Source organism: Barbus barbus (genome assembly GCF_936440315.1).
Source record: "Barbus barbus genome assembly, chromosome: 10".
Classification (NCBI taxonomy): domain Eukaryota; kingdom Metazoa; phylum Chordata; class Actinopteri; order Cypriniformes; family Cyprinidae; genus Barbus; species Barbus barbus.
In genome coordinates this window covers 20,999,339-21,018,484 of record NC_136738.1, presented here as the reverse complement: position 1 = coordinate 21,018,484, position 19,146 = coordinate 20,999,339, and positions in this window count along the sequence as shown.

Below are 19,146 nucleotides of genomic sequence, written 5' to 3'. Positions count from 1 at the left end.
TGTACAGCAGGCCAAAATTGATCATGTTGGACGCAGCTGCCATGAGCCTCAGCAGTTTCTGAAACTGCTTGACAGTGAGTGACTGGCCCTCTTTCACTCCCTTGACTGAGGTGAGGATCGACTCGATCCAAGCAGGAGACATACGTGCCTGCATCGTGGTCGAATCCGAGCGAGAGTGCTAGATCTGAGGAATGCAGGACGAGATAGGGCGAACCAGTCTCCAACCCGTTCTCCAGATCCATGTTGCGATCCCCGCAATCTCACTCGCTGCTGAGGCACGGCGGGAATGCAAGATGCACAGCGGGGAGAAGCACAATCAGCCCCCTTTTTTTTTTTGGAGCTGACTGTGCGCCGTTCTCATACATAATATGCTTGTGCAAACACTGTTTCATTGACGCATCCTGGGAAGGGAAGAAGATAGGGGCTCGCCCGTCTTCATTCCACACTAGTGATAGCTCACTTCAGAAAGCAAGCACAAAACGGGCAATCAGCTCCCTCGAGAGCTGAATCTACGTGCTCTGCTCTCAAGCAGACCACACACAGACTGTGTGTATCCCCAGCAGTGATATAACGTGTGTAGGGAGGAACACACAGCCCGTAATGTGATCTGCTATCGCCCAAGTGTTTGCACATACTGCTGGAGCCAAATTCAAGTGATTGTGCTAGGACAAACAACACTAAATAAGACTCACAACACAAATCGACAGACAGTCGGTGACGTCACCCACCTATGACGTCTCGCCCATCCATTGGACAGATTTTACTCTGGTTCAGAGCGCGGATCACGCTGGAGGCGTTCCCCTAGCGCTTTCGGCGCAGCCCGAGTTCCTGGAAGGGAACTTTAGTGTCACTTGAATTTAATGCATCCTTGCTGAAAACAAGTATTAGTTTCTTACAAAAAAATAAATAAAAATCTTAAATTCAACTTGTCAATGTGTATAGTTCAAGTTTTCCAATATATATATAGAAGTGCTGTCAAACGCATCAAAAATAAAAGTTTTGTTTATATAATATTGTCAGTCCTCTGTCGTGTGTGTCATGTGTTCCCGCCTCATGTTTCCATATTTGGTTTGTTTCCTGTCCTTGTTAAATGTGATCATTAGTTCATTCTTGCCCAGCCGTTTTCGTCTCATTATCTATGATTATTCTGTGTATTTATAGCCCTGTCTGTTCAGGTTGATTTCGTCTGGTCTACTCGTTACTCCCCAGTGTTCCTGTCTGTATCAGCCTGGCCCAGTGGCGGCTGCTGGTCTTTCAAAGAGGGGAAGCTCATTTTCGGCCTACATCATAAAAATTGTCCATTTATTTATACGTAAATTCTGCCATCGTGTGCAGTTTGCTAGCTGGCTAGTTCACCGCCTGGCCTACTGTATGAATGAATGAATGAACAAACGATCTAAAAAAAACATTAAACTCGATGGAGGAAATGTGGGAATTAGGTTAAACTGAAACAAGGAATGTGGTGTATAATTGTGTGAAATGTATAATGAAAATTGGCCAGCAATTTCGCCAAGCAAATATCAAGAAATAGGTTGCAGCCGTTTGTCTTTTGACTACACTTGCAAAGTCCACTATGGGACTGAGCTTGAATCAGTGTTGCCAACTTCTTTCGATGGAAAGTAGCTGATGACGTCATGCGCTAATTAGCATAGTCATGACATCATCGCGTCATATTGCCTTTTACATTTGTTTGTCTCTCTGTGCTCATACTGTATTTTAATGCAGCCAAATTCTCAATAAAACTGTTTTCCTTTATATATTTTACTGTTTATGTTGTTAGTCAACTGGATAAATATGAAATAGTGACTGAAACGCAGCCCTTTAAGAATACATAACCAGCTCTCCCTCCCAAGAAGTTAGTCTGCACAAAAATCCTAATTTATAATCGAGCCGTCGTCTGATGAAATCAAATAATACACACAAGATAAGACAAGACAATTCCTGTGCTGTGATTTCGGCTATATTTGCATGTAAAATTAGAGAAGCAACATAATATCTATTTGAACTGAACGCGCTGCTCCTCTCAGCCGCTCACTGAACAGAGAAAGAGGTGCGTGCGCGCTGACCTCGCGCCGTTGCGGCAGTACCAGCGATCACTGAGACTCGCTAAGGTTGGTCAAATAAGTCGCTAGATTTGTCGCTAGTCACTTTTGGAGAAAAAGGTCGCTAGGGTGGTCTGAAAAGTCGCTAGGGTGGTCTGAAAAGTCGCTAAATTGGCAACACTGGCTCGAATATCTTCAGCATCAGCGACTTCTTATAGGACACAATCGCTGTCAATCAAAAGGAGATGCAGTCTTTCGACAAACCCTCCAATCATCACGCAGAAGCCCGGAGTCCAGCCCCGCCCACTCCTCCATTCGCGGGACATAATCACAGCATTTATCCAATGAGCGTCTAGTTTCGAAGCACTGAAAAAAACTGTTCAAAGCAGCCCCATTGAAGCCAATGGACGCTGGGCTTCAACAGGCAAATACACTGATGCTACGGGAATATATGAGAAGGAAATCGAGTCACCTGCTATATGTAGCTGATTCTGAACGAACTCGTCTTCGAGATGAACGTGTTCTAACGCATTTTTAATCAATAAAATGTTAACACAATAGTACATGTTTGACCATTAATTTTTTGACATTATAGGGGAAGCCGAGCTTCCCTTGCAGTCTTAAAGAAATCCCCACTGGCCTGGCCTTGTCTTGCCCTGCCTTGATGTTTTCAGTAAAGACTATATTTTGAGTTACATCCTCGTCTGCGTGTTCCTGTGTCCTTCGCGTTCCTCCCTGCTGTGTGCACCGTGACAGAAGACCAGACCTAACAGTAAGCGGCGCCCCTTGACACCGTTTTGTTTTTTCGTTTCAAAAGTCTTTTGTTTTGTTCCTGTGTGTCTGTCCTGCGGCAAGGAAGTCGCCACTCGTAGTGCTGCCATAGCCCACTGCAAATCGACGTGGGAGTTCCAGAAAGTCCGCTGGCCGCGAGCCCTCCAGCCCGCCGATCGCGGGAGTTATCCGCTGCCGCCCGCGGCTATCCCAAGCCAGCCGCTCACTCCAGCCCGCCGTTCGTGGGAGATCACGTCGCCGCCCGCAGCTATCCCAAGCCAGCCGCTCACTCCAGCCCACCGTTCACGGGAGATTAACGCCGCCGTCTGCATGGAAAGCCAACCCGCCGTCGTCAGCTCCCTCAAGTCATGCCGCCGTCCGTGGGGAAAGCCAACCCACCGTCCGCGGCTCCCTCAGATCACGCCGCCATCCGCGGCTCGCCGTTCGCGGGAGATCACGCTGCCTTCCGTGGCTCACCCAGGCCGCCGGCCCACCGCTGTTGCAAGCCTGCCGGCCCGTCAATGTCTCAGGCCCGCCGGCCGCTGCCATGGATCCAGTTCCCCATCACGGCCAGGAGTGCCGTGCCATGTCCCTGATGTCATGAATTTTTAAGTCTTGTTGTGCCCACAGGAACATTTTAATCATCGTGTCGGTCTTGTCCATGGAGACTCGTCTGGGGCAGGCGGCTCTTGTAGTGGCCGCGGAGGCCTGCCCCCTTGTCGTGGAAGTGGAGGCGGTTGCTGAGGGACCCTGTGAGGGCCCCTGACTCCTTGTCATGCCCAGGAGAAGCCTCAGCTTCCGAGCTAGCCCAGGAGGGCTTCCTGTTCATGTGTGGACTGTCCTGTCATTTCATGCTCTGTCCTGTCCTTTATGTCTAGCCCTGGAGGGCTCCTGATACCCCCGAGCTTCCCCATGGAAATTTTGGAGGGGGTAGTAGGGTTCCGGCTGGAGTGTCAAAGACCACCTGCCATGGCCTCCTGAGCCCATTGCTCCGCTATGGTCTCCATCTGTCTGTTCCGCTCTGGAGGTCCCCGTCCTGTGTTCCTGTCCTAAGGGGCCTCCAGAGGGCCTCCAACTCTCCAGGAGTTATGTCAGTCCTCTGTCGTGTGTCATATGTTCCCGCCTCATGCTTCCATATTTGGTTTGTTTCCTGTCCTTGTTAAATGTGATCATTAGTTCATGCTTGTCCAGCCGTGTTCATCTCATTATTCTGTGTATTTATAGTCCTGTTTGATTTCTTCTGGTCTACTCGTTACTCGCGGGTGTTCCTGTCTGTGTCAGCCTTGCCTTGTCTCGCCCTGCCTTGATGTCTTCAGTAAAGACTATATTTTGAGTTACATCCTCGTCTGCGTGTTCCTGTGTCCTCCTCGTTCCTCCCTGCTGAGTGCACTGTGACAAATATATGTATGTGTGCTGTGTATATTTATTATTTATAAATACACACACACACACACATGCATGTGTATATATTTCAGTCAAATATGTTGTTTATAAATTATATTTATTTTAATAAATTATATAAATATAGACATGTAAATATTTTCAAAATACTGTATGTGCATGTATTTATATACACAGAACACACACATATATTATGCAAACAAAAACTTTATTTTGGATGCGATTTAATCGTTTGGCAGCACTAATATATATTGTCCATTGTTGCAAGTGCAGATGGAACTGACGGAGTATTTCTCTCCATCTCACAAAGACCTCCAGAGCAGCTATGAAAACTAAACCGTGCATTAGCATTATGCTAACATAGCTCAGGATTAAGGAACATGAAAGGCAGCAAAGCCTTGCTAAGATGGTCTTCAGCAGTCGGCAGCTGGAGAAATCGATGTGAGCAGCACAAGCAAGGCACATTTACTTGAGTCACTCCAACAGGAAAAAGAACAGCTCTGGGCCACACAGAAAGAGAACATCCCTCTTCTTAAAACACTGTATTGCAACACCAACACAACATAACCGCTGGCTTGGAAGAAACTCCCAAAAAATAACTCCAAAAAGTGCTAATAGTTCTGCCTCTTGATGACTCAAAACAAAGAATCACCGTACAGTGATTGGCTACCTTTCAGCGTTTTTCACCTGTCAAATATTTCTTAATTTTTGGATGCTCTCAGCACTTTCTTCACTCCACTTTAAATAAATCATCTGCAGGAGATTCCTGCTTAGCTTTTGTAGAGAAAGAATTGAAAACACCCACTTATTTCTGCTTATATTTATTTTTATTAAATTGTGTTTATTTGCATACCGAGATAAATATATATATTTTTTATTTCAGTGATGTGAAAGTGTTTTCTCACATAGATGAGTGTGTTTTCTGACACAGCTGCATGGCCTGGCTGCACTATTGAGACAAGTGAACGGCATATGAATGTGGATCACCCACTGACACACCTACAGCACCAAACATTCCTACACCTTCCTGCCCGTCTAAACAAAATAAATCAATCACGTTAAAAACCCACAGAAAAAGCCATGTCAACACTAGGCCTGACATAGGATGGATCGTAATTTTTAAGTAGATTTTCATGTTACATCCTTGGCCATTACAACAGAACACAAATACAGTGGTGAGCTTTGATCACAGCATGGTGAAAAATTTATGAAGAACAAGATGGCTGAGGGAGACCAGATCGAGGTATCAGTAGGCAGGACAGAAGGTTCTTGGATGTGCACAAAAATGTGCCGTCACACTCGTCTGCTGCCAAGAGAGACGAAGGGCTCCCAACAAACATTCAAATCACAAGCTGTAGAAATAAGACATTTGAGACAATAAATACCTTAACACAATGTGGACATTAGAAACCTGGCTCACTTCATATCTAAATCAGCGCCATGTGGAGATCCTCTGAAATGAAGAGGAAAAGTAGTTAGCTTCTTGCAATTCAGAAAATTCATACATTCATTGTTTAATTTATATATTTGTCATTATTTGCTTATCTATTTTGCATTCCTTGGAAATAAACATTAATATTGGGAATGAAAGTGTTATACACTTACAATAAAGTTTGCGGTTTGGGTCGGACTAAAACAAACAAGGGGGAAAAATACTGGAGGTTATTGGAGATTTTGAGTTGATGAGCAGCCCTCATGCATTCAGTTCCACTTGGTTCCACACTGATAAGACAGGAATTTTAACACACTCAAGCGTGGGCTAATTAAAACCCCACGCTCTGTGTTGCCAGAACAGGAATCAATATGCTTATTTAATTAATCTATACATCACACAAGTGCACACAAGATCAGCCCCAAACCAGCTCACTTGGCTCAAGAAAAAAAAAGAAAAAAGACAAATATACTTGGCTCTCCATTTGTGCTCGACGATAACATTGAATGTTTGAAAGCGCTAAAAGTTTGCTCCTCGAGGGCTTACAAAGTCGATTACATACAGAAACACACTGTATGCTGTGCATGCAATAGTCACAGACATGGGTCCTTTTCACTAATTGAATCGAGTTCAATGGCATTAACAAAAGAATCTCATTATCTAGACTTCTCCAAATGATCTGCCCTCTGGAACTCTTTCACACTTTCAGGCTGCTCCGAAAACTCGGCTTCATAAAGCAGGTCCCAGGCCTGTGAGAAGTGCTAATTTGTAAACGTGTCTGTGAAAGAGAACAGAAGGTTATTAATAATTCCCTTGACCTTGTTCGAATCAGATATCACAATGAAGGGTAATGTTCAATAATTGATTTACTCAGGCTCAGTTGTCTCTTTAAGAATGATGATTTTTAAACGTGCTGACACTTTTGCTCTAGCCGAACGAAACGGTATTATTACTGGATACTGGCAAAGACTGGTTGAGATTTAAAACCGAATGTGGGCTTACTTTTCTTGAGGCCTGGATTTTATATTCAAAAGCGCCATTTCTGGCAAATTGCACTGAAACCCCTGGAGGGGTCTTGAGGGGGTGTTCTAAATTTTGTGTCATTTAAAATTCTAAATGTTTCAATATATAAAACAGAAAATATCCCAAGCAGATGTGCTAATGAACTTTCGACAAAACTGCAGCAATGATTTTAAACTGGATCTCTTCATCTGCCATAGAGGGTTCCTTGGTAAATGACGAAATGCTCATGTTTTGTCCTTAAAATGAAATTCATAAATACAACAACACCTACAAAAATGTTCAGATACAACTGTCCTGATATAATGAAGAAAAAGGGCAATTTAAAGACAGAAATTCTTGAAAAGAAAAGCTTACTAATTAACAATAATAATAAAAAACAATTTATATTGAAATATTAGAAAGGTAATGTAAAATAAGATGTAGAATGCCATGCGGAGATTTATTTTCAATTTATTAATTTTTTTTTTTTTACATTTTATTAAAAATACTTTCTATATTCATAAATAAAATATACTAAATCTATTAAACATATATATTATACACTAACTTATATATTAAAAAATAACTTTGTTCGAAAATAATGATTAAGATTACACATATACTTGTTTGTGAAAAGATGTTTTTGCACATCAAGACTTTGTCTGGTTTTTCATACCACATGAGACCAATAAGAAAAGAATAAATTTCTAAGCGTTTCCAATTAATTTTTTTGACTCTGTTAAAAGATTTTTTCTCATATGTCACTAACCTTCCTTCACTGATTTTGACCTCAAACGAGGAACTCGCCTGCGTCTTTTCTCTCTCCTCAGCTGTGACTACAGTTCACTCCCCTTTCACTTTATCAATTCAATCTTCCTCTGTTATCTAACCCTCGTTTCTTTTATTTCTCCTTTTGTTTTTGGCCTCAAAATCCAATTAGGCTTCATCTGAAACACCAGCAGTGTGGGAACTTTATCCATTCATGAGGGGAGATAACTAAACTAATTAAGCCTAGGTTCCTCTCTGAAGCTCGCTTGAATGTGCAAATTAAAAATGCAGACACAGCCTAGATTGGATTAGATAGGCCATGTAAATAGGGGGAGTACTTTATCTTTAAATGCCACTAAATTGTTTTCTTCTCCCTCTCTCGGCACCCGTTTTTACACCTCCCGCTCACAGACACTTTTAATGACGCCACGGCGCATGGAGGGAGGGGAGAGAGGGCAGAAACAGTGAGAGATCTGGAAAGCGGGGCCATCTGGGCACACTGGCTGGGTGTTAGTAGTGCCAAACAGGAGTGAATGAAGGTTGGGGTGATTTTCAGCAACATGTGAAGAAACGCTGGCTGTTTGCTCTAATGGCCTCCTCTCCAGCAGAGTAAACACAAACACTAAGCCTGCTGAGTCCTGTTTACTCCAGTTAGCTGCCCTCTCTGGCCCACAGGACCACCCTGTGCTCCCTAACACACCCACATGCAGCAACCAGGCCCAAATAAGCTCCCTCTTGGGGCTCACGGCGCAGGCAATCAATGGACGGGGGTCTGGACAGAATGTCCGAGCCATCGTACCATCATGCTTCTGTTAAAGAGAACGAAAGAGTGAGAGTGATTAGGACAAGATCCAACATTGTGTTCATCAGTCAGTGTGTTAACTTGTTCCGTTATAATACATGACACAATGTGTACTTGAATATTTGAAAGATGAAACACGTCAGGCATCAGCTCCATTTTTCAGAGCAAAGCCCACAGTACCAAGGACAATTGTAGTGTGATTAATATGTATACACTGCTGTTTAAAACTTTGTGGTTGGTAAAATTTGTAATGCTTTTTAAACAAGTCTCTATATTCACCAAGGCTGCATTTCTTTGATTAAACTTACAGCAAAGATACTGCAATAGTCAAATATCATTGCAATTTAAAATAACTGTTTTCTATTTAAATATATTTGAAATAGAATTTATTCCTGTATTTTCAATAGCTATTACTCCAGTCTTCAGTGTCACACGGTCTTTCAGAAATCATTCTAATATGCTGATTTGCTGCTCAAGAAACATTCCTTATTGAAATCAGTTTTGAAAACAGTTGTGCTGCTTAATATTTTTGTGGAAGCCATGATACATTTTTTCAAGATTCTTTGACAAATAAAAAAAAGCATTTATTTGAAAATATTATAAATGTATTTACGATCAATTCATATCAATTTAATGCATCCTTGCTGAATAAAATACTATTTTTTAAAACTTGAACCCAAATTTTGAAAAAGCAGGATGAAGCTAGATCTGTTAGCTTTTTTTTTTTAAAAAGAAATAATGAGTATGAAAATACACACATTGTACAAACTGTGAAGTCAAAGTGTGAAAATATTAATGTGAGTTTTATCAATTTGAACACCTTAAGAACTACATATAGTCTTGTTTTTCAGCACTGTTTGCTAGAGAATTCTGGGAAAATTCTAATTAACGGCTTTAGAAATGTTCCTTTCACACATTATCCCAACACATACTGAAAGCACAGCCTACCAGCAGAGAGCAACTTAATTTGAAGCTTTGATCAAGTAAAATTAACAGTATGAGAACTGACCATGTTTAAAATTATGTGGCATACAAGCTACCACAGTGCCTAAAAAAAGTTAATTTAAATCTCTCAAGCATGATCAGATGAACACAAAGTAACATGAAGACTCCGTAGGCTGTCAAACATGGGACTAGTGCGTTTCAGAGGCGGATGATTGAGTTCAACGGGACTTGATGACAAGGTGATTACAGTTATTATGTTGGCACGCTGAAACATTTCTAACAGGAGATTGAATTAAGCAAGCATCAGTATGAGTTAATTTAACCCACAAACGTAGTGCTACAGAGCCGAAACACAACAGCTGCATCCATAGGAAAACGCTTCCCAGATGGGTTTCCGTCTCGCCACTAGCCTACAGGCCTCCTTGATAGACCTCTGCTCATATCAGCCACTGTCAAATGGGTACTATCTTGACTGCTTCACTGCAGAGAGAGAGAGAGAAATAGTGATAAAAGGAGAGGAAATGTGATGTGTGCCACTGGAAGAGGTGAGGGAAGAGGAAGTTGTAGCATGAGACAGGCAGCAGGGGGAGCAGCTCTTCTATTGATTGGAGGCAAAGATAGAAGAGTCTTCAAACCTGCTGTGGGGCGGCCGGGCGAGACCAGCCAATATACCCAACTACGGCTTCACTTCAGCGGGCTCTGGAGGGGCCGTCTACCCGAGTCTCCCCACTGCTCTTATGTGGAAATCAGTGGCTTTGTTGCTATGCAGGGAACAGATGACAGCGGTGTAAATAAACTTCATCCTTTATCGCCGTCTTCTAAAATGACTAAGCAAACAGATTGCAGTTTTAGTCGAGAATGGATGCCAGGACTGTGAACAGTAATCATTCGAGGACAATTATTCAATATACTAACAATTCAAAAGCTGTTATGATAAAAAAGGATGCACATGAAAGTCAAATTAAAAATGACATTTGAGTATCAGACATTAAACAGATATCTCAGAAACGTTAAAGTCGGCAATAAGTCTTGGAAAGCAGGTCAAGCGAGATATAAATGAGACCACCTGACCGCAGTTAATACCTGACTCATGCGCTTCCCGGAAATAATGAAACGTTGGAAAGATTTATCAGTTTATTTAGTACGAAATAAAAGTAACTGTCATTTTAAATTGCGAGGTAAAAAAGCACCTGAATGGAAGGGGGAAATTGGCAGAAAAGGTAATTTCCTTTCATTAACTCGTCTGCTCTGGTAAGCGCTTGTTAAATTTAGGGTTCACCAGATCACACTGAGGTGTGTGTGTGTTGTGGCCAAAAACATCTGCTAATGAGAGATTCCTGATGGAAAATTGGCTGGCGGACAGAACTAGACGCAGCTAAAATCTCAAAATTTCTCGGTGGGAAATTTTCTCTTGGCATGTTTAATTCGGTCACTATGGATTTTGAATATATTTGCATGCTTGTGTGTGTCTGTGTGTGTGTGTGTTTGGTCTGCATCTAGGCCTTTCTTTAGTCCCCATTAATTTTTTAGCTATGCAAAGACATTCAAGTGAGGCCACTCAAGTCAGGAAGTGTTAAACTTGCCAAATGCAGACATTTAAGTGCTCTCGAGACAAAGTGAGAACTCACAGAGCTGCTATTGAAGGAGCTTTTATACTCTTTACTTTAAAAACACACACACATATGGCAGGGTTGTTCACCTCCTCATCTTTGTGTTAGCCTCTAACCCCAATATTTTAACAACAGGAATGCAAGACTTAAATTGGGTGAAACAATTTTTCCACAGCCTCAAACCATCTTAAATCACGGCCCCCGGAAGAGGCTTTGCAGCAGCATCATTAGGGTTTAAATGTTTTCAAAACATCCCTCATTAGCAACGGCCCTTCCAACCACACACACATTTACATCCACAAACAACGAGTTCCTGGATTGCATTCCAAGGGAGGTAAGAATTTGCACAGTGGCGACGTATCAAAAAAGGCCTAATCTGTTATTCCCAGAGCTGACAGCTAACTGACAACACCTAGTCTTTACAAACACTCACATCAGTCCTGATGCCCTCGTGACGGTATGACAGACGTGAGATGAGTCATTTGGGGTGGCTGAAAGAATGGACTTGTGTGTGCGTGCGTATGAAACTCTGCTCACCTTGACCAGCCCACGCGTATGGGGGCACGACACTGACCTTGGCATCTTGGCGATTAATTTGCCCCTGATCTTGTCTCCCATGGTTTGAGTAGCATGTGTGTCAGGTCCGATGAAGGTGACACCTTCTGCTGCCTGCCGAGATAATAAAGGCTTTACCTTTACAGCTCAAGCATATCAGGTAGAAGCCGAGCATGTTCACTCTCGTGTAAATAAGCATGTTTGAGAGACAGACAGTGTAGGTGGGCAAAAAAGCAGCTATACATGCTCATTCCTACCCATTTTCTTCAGAGCAGCTCATCGTCATGTGATTAAAGCTGGAGATATTTGCTGGAAACAGTGCGGTGGGTACCGTGGCAGATCTCTGGGCCCATATAGCTTGGAGAACAGCTCAGGTAAGGCCGCGGTAGCAAAGGGAATGGTTAATTAAAGCCTGACACCTCGAAGAGACCCAGAGATTAGCAAGAAGGCACTACATTTCGGAAATCATACTGGCTGAGAGAAAGTTATACATGTAAAAACTATCATTAAAATATTACCAAATTACAAATTTAAATACAAGGAATACCAGATTTATTTTTGTTGACTAGTGAAGTGATTTCAGAACTTATATTATAAGATATTCTCTAAAAAAGATTACTCACAGTAAGAAATGAATACAAATCTAATTATTTATATTTATTTATATTTTTATATTAATAGGAATCTCTGTTATATATTTATTTTTCAAATTAATAAATCACAATATTATTTTAAAATATGATCAATTTTTAACCATTATTAATATTATTATTTAAAAAATATTAATTTATATAAATATTAATTTAATATTTTATTAATTAATATGTGACACTGTACCACAAAACCAGTCTTAATTTGCACGGGTATATTTGTAGCAATAGCCAAAAATACATTGTATGGGTCAAAATTTAAGATTTTTCTTTAATGCCAAAAATCTTTAGGATATTAAGTAAAGATCTTTAGATAAATTCATATTTTGAAGCTATTTTGTAAAGTTCCTACAGTAAATATATCAAAACTTATTTTTTGATTAGCAATATGCATTGCTAAGGACTTCATTTGGACAACTTTAAAGGTGATTTTCTCAATATTTAGATTTTTTTGCACCCTAAGATTCCAGATTTTCAAATAATTGTATCTTGGCCAAATATTGTCCTATCATAGCAAACCATACATCAACGGAAAGCTTATTAATTCAGCTGTCAGATGATGATGTATAAATCTCAATCTCAAATCTCAAAAAATTTACCCTTATGACTGGTTTTGTGGGCCAGGGTCACATATATAAAAGATTCCACACAGCAAGAAATTATAACAATAAGTAATTGTTTATATTTATATTACAAATTAATAGGAATCTCTGCTATGAATTTATTTTTCAAACTCAAATCACATTTATTTAAAAAATATGATCAATATTTAAACATTATTATTATTTAAAAATATTAATTTATTTAATTATTAACTTAATAATTTATTAATTAATATAAAATATTATATTTATAATTTATATTATATATGAACATATATAAAGTAATATTTTTAAACAATAAATAACAAATAACAAAGTAAATAATAAGATAATTATTTAGTGTGTTTCTCTGAGAGCCTCCCATGTTAACAGTGCAGATATAAGCCTACTGTGATCTCTGTTGTGACATCTTACAAATTAAGCAGAATAAAAAGCTCTCCCAAATGTCACTCACTTTCCCTTCACAGGTCTCTATTTACCAAAAACACACCGAGGGCTAGAGGGGGTGACAGGAGCTGTTCTTCCACTGAAAACAGGTGTTTCACCGCCAATGGCTGTCAACAACCTCATTGCAGCACACTCTGACATTTGTGTGTAAGTGTGTGTGGGTGTGTGTGTTTAAAGTGTGTCCAATATCACTTTTATCATGCCATTGAGGCCCTGCAGAGGAGGATACGTGCCCCCTCCCAACACACAACCTTTGCTTTACCTCACTTTTCCCTCCATCACCATTTACTACAGACTCTTAACATAATAAAGGTAACCTGGAGAACTAATCCTCAGAAATCTGCTTTCCTCTCTCGCCTGTTCCTTCAGGCAATACAGCACGAGAAAACACTTCATTTGAATTCTTAAACTGTACAAACTGTGAATGAGCTCCTTTTAACTGCAAATGTCATTACATCTCCATTTCCAGGGGAGAGCAGTAGGGAAAAAGAGGCTCTCTCACATTCATGACAAACCCTTTTAAATAGGGCACAATGGGGCAAGGGGGCTGATGACCCCCCCCCCCCCCCCCCAAGGTATTTGCTCTTATTCCACAAAACAAATACACACACACTTGAGAGGCGGTGAGCCTTTAGAGCGCAATTGTATCACTGTTCCTTAAAATATTTAAAGGGATAGTTCACCTAAATATGAAAATTCTATCATAATTTACTCACCCTCATGTCTCTTTCTGAAAATATAAGACTGATTTCTTCTGTGGAACATAGAAGAGATATATTGAGAAATGTCTTGTTTTTTTTTTCTTTTCTTCCAAAGTACTTCTTCAAAATATCTTAATTTGTGTTTCACAGAAGAACTGCAGTAAGTCCTACAGGTTTGGAATGACATGAGAGTGATTAAATGATCACATAATTTTCATTTTGGGATTAACTATCCCATTAACGTATGAATTGTGTCATTTTTAAAATAAATAACAATAGTGGAAACTCTGAAATGTACATGCCATTTTGTTTCACTGCTGAAAGTCTTTATTGTTAAGAAATGGCCCATTCAAGACTGGCGAATTGTCAAAATGGCTCGCGAGATGTCCGTCCACATTCACGAACAGCAGTGAGAAACATTAAACATGACATGAGAGAAATCTTGACAATCCTAAAAGCCGCAAAACACAAGCACAACATCTTGCGGGAAACCAGCCAAACCAAACATGGCATATGGCAGCCATTAAAGTGATCCAGCATCAGAGCCGACTTCAGCCATTAAAAAAGCCACACACGGTATTTCTGCTTGATCATGTCACTTTAGCAGATCTAATTGGCTGCGTTCTGTCCATGTTTCACAGCAACAGTAAACCACACTACCCAGCCGGTCCCTTTCATCTCAGCAGAATTACATTAGCGCAGCTGTGTTCGACAGAGGCCGCAACACATCACGACAGCTAACAACACTCGGAATGATTAGAAAAGCAATAAATCCCAGCTTTCACTAGCACGTTATGATATTTAAAATCACAGCCTCATCACTGTCAGCGGTCAGACGCCATTTGAATATAAAGGTGAGGATTCTGAAAAGGATGAAATGTGAAATTTGGCTCAGGTTTTCAGATAGCCAATTTTCTGAGCTACATTGTGAATTAGCACGTGCTAGCAGGCAGCCAGAAGTGGAGACGACTAGCACTGCATTCATATTCCCTGAGTGTACGTCCATTCACGACTTCACTCTGTTCACCCTGGTAGCGTTCGGATAAAAGGAAACTGTCCTCGAAGCACATCTGATCAAACTCAGCCGTACTTCACTCAAATACACAGCCACATTTGTATTCCCACAGTGCATTCTGCTCAAAGATGCTATTTACAGTACTACAAGAAGCAGTCCACTGTTACATGTGGACTGAAATAAACCAACACAATTGTATGGCTTAAAATCACAAGGATTATTTGTATTTTGACCCGTTTTTAGATCTAAATTGCCATATAGCCAGCCACTAAGTATCCGTAGCGTAACCCTACTTCGGTTATACCTCTTTTTCCTGTTTGCAGAACCATCTACATTGACTTGACGAAACTACTGACATGGGGGGGGGCAAGCCCCACACACACACACATTTGCAAACACACACACACACACACATTTGACTACCACTGAGTCGGGCACAAAAAAGGAGAAAAAAATGGCAAAGATTCATTTATTGAGGTCTTCATTGCCATAGCAACACAGAATAGTTTTGATGCGTCTCCCTTCACAGTCAATGAGGTTTGAACGTATCACGGAGCAGATAGCTTTTCCGTGGCTTGTTACTAAGGGGGCTATTTAATGCAGATACTGCTGTGCGTCTGAGCACAGATGGCTGAATACTCGAGCATGGCCACTTTGAAGAGAGCTCCCGTCCACATTTTCAGGGGGCCGCTTTGCAACATTGATCTGAAAGGGGGGAACGGTTGTTAATAATGAATAAATCAACAATGGGGAGAATAGCCCAGGCAGAAGCAGTTAAAATGGAATAGCGTATGACTCTGGAGTGATGCAGCGGATTAAAACATGATAGTTGTCATCGCTCGCCGTACAATCGGGCCGTCATGATATGACACACCAGAATCAAGTAAATATGGGTTTGGGAGAGATTCTAATCAAGCGGACGTCATCTTAATTGAGCTGTCAGTCAAACTGAATACTGCTGTTTTGTTTTTGTCTTGGCATATTATTGTATTACCCATGGATGCCCGCTTGTACTGGACAGCGTAACGGCTTCGTTTAGTCACTCTGGCATGGAAGAACACGCTGCTGGTTTGGGCCATTCAAAATCGTGCTCGCTAGCTGTCATAAAATCATAGTTGAATTTTTTATTTCCTCTTTTTGCAGTTTATTTTTAAATATTGTATGAGGAGAGTGAAATACACTCCATTTGCAAAAACACTTCCGTCCTCACAAAAGAATTTAATTACACCGTAGGACACGAACCATTCAGTGCCCACCGGCAACACTGAGACGAAACAGACACACTCCAAGCATATATACTAAACACAGCAAACACCTGCCCTCGCTGAAAATCCCCACACCTGTGAATGTTGCTGTGTGAACATCCATGTTTGACACGTTTGCCGCAGTTGTTCATACACGCACCTGAAGATATCGTTGACCCTGTGGCAGTGCCGCCACCTCTTTCCCCCGGACCCGTCCCCCTGATGCTGAAGGACGTGGCAGACAGGTGAGTGTAAACAATTCATCACTACTGTGACACCTCCACATCTGCCAGGCACAACAGGGCCAGGGAAGCTGTCAGTCACCTCCGCCAGCCTAACTCCCCTCAGCCTCACTGGAGCAGGACCACTATTACAAGCAGATGTTTCCTTTTATGAAAGCCGCATGCAAGACTTTCAGACACCTTGGAGACCTGGGAGATAATACCAAATATCATTATTGCATAGATTTATACAATTAATCCACAAAAAAATGAAATTAAGGAATTATAATGCATAAAATGTTTTGTTTGAATATATTGTTTCTGATAGCAGATAAATGAACTTGAGTTAGGGTGGTGTCATTTGTGTGTGTGTGTGTTTGTGGAAATGAAAAAAGCCAGGAAGCTTTAAATCATGTATATAAAGGGACCAGAAATAAATGCACTACTACTACTACTAATAATAATAATAATAATAATATTAATGAAAATAATGATAATAATACATTTGTCAAAAAATAAAAATAATTATTATTATTAATAATGTTATTGTAAAACTGACCATTATTATTAGTAATATTATTACATTTTGTAAGTACCGTTGTTCAAATACATTTTTATAGCATTAATAAAATAAGTAAACACACACACACACACACACACACAGACATATACTGTGTATATATATATATATATAGTATTTATTTTATTAATGTTATGGTATATTTTTGGCTGAACTATACCTACACCATGATATTTTATAGTAGTCTACAATATTAAATAATAAGTGGAACTCATTAAGCAACATTCAGTTTGTCTATAACTTCAGTAGATCAGTAGGCTGTTGTATCTCTGAAAGACATTCACCTCTGCTTGATATGAAAAGCTCTCAATTACAAGTGTCACTTAGTGATGGCTGCCATTGTCTAAATAAACATGCAGGCCTGGAGGGAAAAACACCTACAGTGCTGGAACTGTGGCAGGGTGGTATTTTCATACGAATGAGGCTGACTAACAGGTGATGAGTGTCAGACCCACAAGTGGCCCATTGTCACACAGAACAAGGACAATATGAAGCCGAGTTGTTCAGTGCCCTCTCCAGCAGGGGCTGGGATCATGTGCGACCACAGCCATCCATCACCCGAGCTTTAACAATACAGCAGGACTGTGTCTCCCCATGTACATGTACTGACCCCAAACCCCTTAAATACACACTGAAACTAATACAATTACAGGACATTACAGATACACACCATCCAGCTGAAACATATGCCAACTTCATTAATTCAGCATATTTTACTGTGGCTTTTTATCTTTCGATGTAAATTAACCCCACATGGTGGCACACCTCAAACTAGATTACGTACTTAAGTGCAATACCTCAGATTAACAAAACCATCAGCATCAAGGTTTTACAGGTTGAGAAACAGGCTCAAGAGCAAATACTCACAGGGGACTCAATAACAATGCTGGGGTCCTGGTGGGCCACAAAGCCCATCGAGGCCTTTTGTTTCTAGAGGGGGACTTGCATGACAATCACATACTGACAGGCAGCGCAGGGGGTCAGAGGGACCTGGGACAAGGCCATATTGTTCCTCTCCCTGTGCACAAGGTGCACCTCCTTCATACCGACAGGAAACAGAGACCCGACTAAGAATAATCTGGGCAGGCCAGAGGGTTTTCAAACCAAATTACAACTGAAAAAAGGCCTTCATTTAACAGTAGAGCTTAGCTGTTGTGGTTTGGGGTGGAGAGTGGAGGAAGGAGAGAATGAGGCAGGGAGTAAGGGAGAAAGAAACAAAAAGATAGAGAAAGCCACCGTGTGAATTAACCCACCATTTTCCTACTCTTTAAAAGGTAATAATTATGGAAGCAGCTGGAAACTTTTGGGGCTAGAATTAAAAGCTAAAAGCATAGCTCCCATTTGATTTTTGTTTGTTCTGCCGTGAACGGCCATTGGCTGGCCAGCAGAGGGGTTTTTGTGGTTGCAGGGGGACTGCTCTTCTATTAGGTTTTTTTTTTTCCATGCCTCAATTTTTTCTTATCTAACACATACAAATTGAAGCAAAAGGAAAGACATGTAAATGTTGTGACATACAGAGAGGACTGCGAGTAAACAGAGGAAGGTGAAAATTGGGCAGGGTGGGGTAAAATCCCCTCAGGTGACAGGGGCAAAGATATCCCTCCCCTTTTTTTGGAGATTCGCCCCCTTTTCAACAAGCTCGACAAAATAGTGATTGCGCATACAAAAAGGTAGCCCACGCAGTTGGCATAGATGGTGAGTGTCTGATTATTAACATGAAAGCCAGAGATAACAAGGTAACAACCATGGCCAGAAAACACAAAAGAGCCTCTATTACCTGGATGTTTACAGTTATTTACAGCTACAGAGAGCCCTTTCCTCCTGCTTTTCTCTGGACAATAGATGAAAATGGCCTTTTTAACATGTCAAGAGCAGCGGTGAGGATTTCCACTACAAAACTGCTAAGGGCTTGACCTGAGTCCAGGTTTTATTTAGACTGCTGGGAGGTTGGATGGCACACTTGGTAAAGACGTGGGAAGCCAGACCAAATTAACCTACAAGTCGGGCCATCGGCCAAAGACTGCAGCTGCAGAAGTACAGGTGTCTCCATCAGGGTTGTGCACCATACAGAATTAAATTGAGAATGCCTTGAATTTGAACTGAGGTAGCAAATAGGATGTAGATTTGCAATTTTAACTAGAAAAGCTTCCACACGTAAAAGTTTAGGCTGTTCAGACAGAGACAGCAATGAAAATTTTGCACAATCCTAGATAAGATTTGTTTCACAACAAACTTACACTTGACAGAACAATCTAAAGTATTCGGTAACCAAGAAAGACAAAAGCATGCATTCTAATACAAATACAATAAACAGTACTTAAACATAATTTATGGATCAGACTCAATAACGTGGTATTT